Consider the following 6,351-nt stretch of genomic DNA (forward strand, 5'->3'; position numbering starts at 1 on the left):
TTCTGACCAAATGATGCAAAAAAAACGTACATACTGCAGCTTTAACATGCTCGCAGATTACAACACAACTTGCCAATATATTCTATTTAAAGTACATTGGGACAGAGTTTCCTGGATAGGAATGTAGTCCAGGATCTTCTAAATATCCACACATTTTCAAAGGGTCAGGTAAACTTGTCAGCCAATCCCAGGACGGTTGCTATGGTATCCACACCATGCAGAGTGAAGAAGACTCCCACCTTGGCATTGAGATATGGCAGGAAAACACGTGGCAAAGATGGAAAGAAGTTACAGATGTAACTCTGTTGCAATAATGTCATGAAACTGCTTTAAAATGTCAGTTCTGCTGGCTTTTGCATTTCCAACAGCACTATCTTGGCAGAGCATTAAAGTTATTCAGTGGCAAGGGCAGGTGAAGACGGCTGGCAATAGTGAATGTTGCAGTAGCAATAATACTCAAACAATTTAGTCAAACAATGAACACTGTCTCTCTCAGGTGTCGGCTGTGTTTGTCTTTACTCTGGTTAGATCCATCCTGTGGCCCTGTGTGCTTCTCACACAGGACTGTAACCTCAGCACTCCCTTTGCATGTCCATAATTTAATTCATCATGTGGAGAGTTGTCCACAGCACTGTGATAATAAATTATAGGTGGTACCAAAGTATAGTAATCCCTGGAATTAGAGTTGCAAAACACTCCTGAGAATTAATGAAATTATTAGCATCCATGATGTCAGATGGAAAAGAAAATTTTTTCCCAGGAAAACCAATTAAGAATCGTGGAAATTCCCTCTGATTTTTTTGTACCATTAACTCATTCACTGCCATTGTTGTACATATACTCCATTTCAAATCCGAACATTCTCTGCCATTGACAAATATGTACGTCAATTGTGTTTTTTCACGAGGGTTGCTAGGAAACACTGTAGCAGAGGTCTCCCAGACCTTTGTCACGACAACTGGAAGTAGCGCCTCCTGATGCCGAGTACCTTCCTTTTATTGCGGGTTTAAGGAAAAATGGCCCTTGTTTTTTCAACAGCATTGCTCAACTTGCCAGCTTTTTTGTTCTCTGATGCGAAGGCAATCACAGCAGAATACCCAAACTAATAAACTTGATAAGTGGTGTACGTTTTTCTATGAAGAATATATCCACAGCTATCAAGATAAGAAAAGAAGTAGCTTTGTGAACTAACTGCTATCTACAACATATGAAGTATAAACATGGTAATAAAGAAACCTAATTTAGTCTGCTTAAATAATCGGAATGTTAAAAGAGAAGCATGGGAGAGGCATGGGTGGATGTGCCGTAGCAGCTGTAGCATGGCTAGCTTGCTGTGAGAGAACAAACTGCCGTTTCTGAGCCCTCTCAAAGGCAGACTCCCTCTTCGGTGGTGCAATAAAATTATTCCAGGATAAGAGAAATGGAACAGCTCCACTTTTAAGGCATCTGATGGTGGATCCACTGACAAAATCCTCCTGAGTGAAGTGTCGGCTGCATACAATAGTGCTCCCTGGCTTTCTACAGAATTACAGACCCTTATCCCTCCTAACTGCTTAGCTCCACTGCATCCATTGGTCTGGGTGGTGGTATGACGGGTATGGCTGTTTTCTTGCCCCACAAGAACAACCACGAACAGAACAAGAGCAACCACGCCGGGACTGAGGCATTTTTGTCACTGTCTAATGCTAAAGCTATAGCCACAGGAAGTTGTTGCACACCACTTCCAGTTTAAAATGCGGAAGTGTGGGAAAGGTCTATTATATAGCAGACTTCTATGTGGTGTAGTGACCAACTCCTGCCCTGTAGATGGCAGCACCGCACTTTGGATTGAGAGATTAGCCAATGGTTATAAACAGCACAGAGTTAAGTGTTTATGAGGGATAAAATGGAAAAAACAAGTCTAACCCGGGGTCTCCACTGGATACGTCTCCGCTGCGCCACAGCACCGATCCGGTTTTTCACCGCTGTCCGCCGTCCGGTAATCCACACCGGTTGAACGACTGTGACGTCTCCAGACAGAGCAGTTCTCACGATATTTCTATAATCGTGTGAGAACGCAGTTAAATGTATGTGTATGTTCTAAACGCAACAATAAACAGATAAACAGGTCAGTGTTCCTAATGAAGGAGAACAAGAAGGCTGGACTCTGGATTTGTCATAGCCACATTTTTTAGCAACAACCAACAGAGAAGAGATAAAACTGCACTAGTAAAACATGAACTAAATCAAAGTTGCTGCAGTTTACAGTGTAGTTACAGTATGAGAGGAATCAATATAGTGAATGTGAATTTGTTTTTACACATTATGACATTTTGGTGATGTATTTACTTATAATCTGAAGTGTTTTATTTTGAAAAGTAACCCAATATTTTATTGCAGCGTACGTGCTTAATTTCCTGTTTAGCTTCATTTGCTCTGTGCTAATTGATGCGTCATGCTCCGGTGTCCGCACACTCGGTGCAGAGCATGTGTGGATCTAGGTGGACTATTAGGAGTGTGTCCATCGTGTTAGAAGGCGATCAACAACAGGTGAACAAGCGGTGAGACTCGTTTCACGACGCCACATTTCATTGTGCGACAAAACATGTTAGAAACATTTTTTTTTTAATGATGAAAGTAGAGAGTCTATTATTTTAGAATCTGATTTTACTTAGTCATAGTAAAAAATGTTCTGTGGGTCTTAAAATATCAGTCAAAATGCTCTCCAATAGGTGGCAGTGAGGGGGGTATATTTTGTGAAAATGGCTGGCAACCAATGAGTTACATGTTTTACATGATGACAGTAATAAAACAAGAAATAAGCCTCAAAACATATTATCTATTATGATGCCAAACCAATATTATTCAATTTGCATGTTTGAAAACAAAAAAATAAAGTTGGAGTTGCCCCAATACCACAGATGGAAAGTTAAAATACGCTGTTACTGCACTTAAGACTGTTTCAGCAAGCAATTTAGGTGTCATTATGGTGTTGTTTTAACAGTTTCTGAGAGGAATTGTCAGCTGTATCTGGCAACGCAGAGCAGACAACTGACGGCAGTGAGAGACGCTTCAAACACTGACACAGAAATAAAATATGGAAAAAAATAGCCAAACGGACATAACTTACTGATGAACTTGGTAAAGTTATTTAACTGCTTTTTTGGTGGGTTTGAAGTCCTTGATCTGCAAAATAAAGCCCAGTTTTTAAAGCTTTGTTAGCAAATGCTACATACCTGAGCTAACATCAGTGACCTCTGTTTAAAACTTATAATTAATTTATTTCAGATGAGTTTCAGTGTGAAGATTTTACTTTGAAGGGCATCTGCCTGAAAACACAAAGTTTGTTTGTCAAAAGTATTTAATACTGTAACTTAGAGTTAAATAATTAAAGTAAAGCAGAATTATAGCGTCACTGTAAAATATTGGTGATGACTGTAACTGAGCAGTGTAAAAATGTTAAAGACTGTCGGTTGTATTGGCTACGTGAGAACAACACATATTGTCAGTTATATAAATGTTTACTTTTGTATTAAGTATATTTTTTGAACATGAACTTTTTCATATAATTTTTCACTTTACAGGAGTACATTTCCACACAAGTACTGTTTTTGCCACTTCTGCCCAAGAAAAGCTATGGCTACGGATGTAGTGAACCTCCACCAGCAGGAAAGAAGAAGTAGAAAATGATTGTTTCTGTCTCACCTTGAGTGTCTCATTAAAAAGAAAAGTCTTTCTCAACGACCTTCCCTCCTCAAAGGTCATTGGAGGGTGTTTTTGCTTGTGTTTTCAGCCTTGTAAGTCCCATTTACAGTCCCTATAAAAAAAACCCAACTATCAATAATTTATGGCCCAGCTTTAAAGCACCTTCATCTCAGCCCCTGATCAATACTATACAAATACACTGACTTGAAATTTTTCTCACTTGCCTCGGCTTCTTCTAATAGGCAGTCAGCAAGGCATTACATGGGTTTTCAACCACAACAAAATCACAGCCACAACAACAACTCCACTTGATAAGTCATTAAGTCAAAGCCGTAAAAGAGAGGATTTTCTGCCGAGTTACATTTGCTTTTGTTCACCTTTGACTCTCGAGCACTTTCATGGTCAAGGAACTGAAGGCAGCGGCTCGATTAATCCTCTCCACACTGAGATGGAAATAAATAACGATTTAATGATTAAAGCTCAAAACACAAGCTTTAAGAATGAGTTTGGTTTCACAAAAACGCATCATGACTTCTTATGAACCGGAGCAATCATCATATTTCTCTTTTTTCATTGATACTATCATAATAAATACTGTTTACTCCCACACAGAAGATGACTTGTCGTGATTGTTACATGGCAGACAAATTTAAATGGCACCAACTCTATAGCTCTAATATTTTGTGATGAGTGCCATGAGAGGAATTCTTGTTTTTGGCACTATATAAGTAACGTTATATCAAACTGAATTTTTTAATCTTTTATATCAATAAAAGATTTTCTAATCTTAAGGGGCTGTTTTTAATTAAATGTAAAAATAGTGAGGAGACATGCACATCCCGGGCCTAAAACAGCGTGCTGGATCAAAAACAGCACATAGAAAAAAACAACAAAGATCCGGGCAGGCTGCTGCACATGCTCACCAGTTTATTGGCACCACAGTGACGTTTCGGGCATCAGCCGTGTAATGAAGGGCTGACGTCCGAAACGACACTGTGGTGCTAATAAACTGGTGAGCAGTTTCAGCAGCAGCCTGTGCGGACCTTTGTTGTTTTTTCTATGTGCATTTTTTAATTAAACCATCACATACGAACACATATCAGAGCATCACACAAGAGAGCAAAACAGAGAATGAAGGTGGCAGAAAAGACGTGATTTAAACTAAATAAGAAGCTTTTGTTTACATGATAAGTACAATAATTTCTACATTAAAAAATGCATTATTCTCTGATAAATGAAAAATCTACATGAAATATGACTATTTCTCTCACAAAGGGCACTATTCGGTGCTGTTTTTGGCTGCACGTTATTCTTCCCCTTTTCTTAAGGCAGTCACTGCCAGGGCCGGCTTCACAAAGGGGCAAGAGGGGGCAGTGCCCCCTCAAATAAATGTCTTTCCCCCTCAAATCAAAGATTAGGATTCCTCACTCCTTGCTCAGTTTTCACGAGAGACGCATCTATTACACTCTGTTCCTGCATGTTTTTACACATGTATTAGCAAGCAAGCCTGGCTGAAGAAGGGACCGAAACTTGGCATTATCGGCTTGCTTTTTCTTCCTTTTGGGTATTTTGCTCCTGTTATGGATAGACAAGGATATGAGGGTGGTCTCCTACCGTCGGGACCGTGACAAACACTGCCGTGCTCCTCAGACCGCTTCTACGACAGCCGTGAGGGGCGCACCTATGCGTTTGTCACAGGGACCGGGGGCCGCAGCGCTATACACGGCTACAGAGCTTTCAGCCATCCCATCACTGGAAGTGCTACTGTAGATTTGAATGTGTTGCCAACTTTTGTAACAGTTGCATGAGTTAAATCATCTTTGCTGGAGGGGTAAAAAAAAGGGTTAATTCTACATCTTCAAAATATAATTATGACACATTTGATAGAGTTTGATGATGAATACAAGTTCCATTGTCTGTGAAATTTACACTTAATTTGAATAATCTTCCATTAAAATTGCCTTTCTGCTGTTGTTGACTAAACTGAGAACATAATTGAGTTGTATCAGTGTGTAGCGGCGTAGCGTCCTTCTATAAAACCAAATTGATCAGGATTGATTGGGCAAAGCAGCAACTAGTCTTCTTGCTAATAACTTGGTAATAATTGTATAGTCATGGTTTAAGAGGCTAATAGGTCTAAAGGAAGAGCACTGAAAGGGATCTTTACTACTTTTATATATGACATCAGCAATTCACATTTACCAGTTCTAGACGGGACAAAATGTGTTGCATTTCATTATATTTATCTGTGCCGTTCATTCCTTTTCCTGGGAGGGTGCTGCGTCGTGGAGCTGATCAGCTGTGTGTGCTGAGGTGCGTGCGTCAACTACTGCAGCTTGTTAAAATGAAACTCTGACAGACGTCAGAATGATGCTCAACTATTTCAACACTGTGTACAAAGTAAAACCACAGTTTGATCCACTACAAGAGCAAATAACAAGTGAAACATTGATGACAGATGAGGACGACTAATGCGCACTGATCATTTTTGAATGCAGGAATGTCAAAAGTTAAAAACAATCAGACTTTCCACACTAACAAACGTTAATCTCTCGTTAATATGAGGGGTAGAAAAAGAGATATTTTAACTGTGGTTCAGACAGAAGAATGCGGCCGATCTTCACACTGCAATAATCTGATTAATAATCTGATCAAATCAACCTGTTG

At 39.6% G+C, this 6,351-nt stretch overlaps 1 protein-coding gene across 2 annotated transcripts in view; it reads left to right on the forward strand.

Moving 5' to 3' along the window:
• Positions 1–6,351, forward strand: part of LOC114464078 (hydroperoxide isomerase ALOXE3-like) — a 1,091,527-nt gene that overhangs the window by 389,660 nt on the left and 695,516 nt on the right. The window lies entirely within an intron of this gene.

Source organism: Gouania willdenowi, chromosome 5 (assembly GCF_900634775.1).
Source record: "Gouania willdenowi chromosome 5, fGouWil2.1, whole genome shotgun sequence".
In the NCBI taxonomy this organism is placed as follows: domain Eukaryota; kingdom Metazoa; phylum Chordata; class Actinopteri; order Blenniiformes; family Gobiesocidae; genus Gouania; species Gouania willdenowi.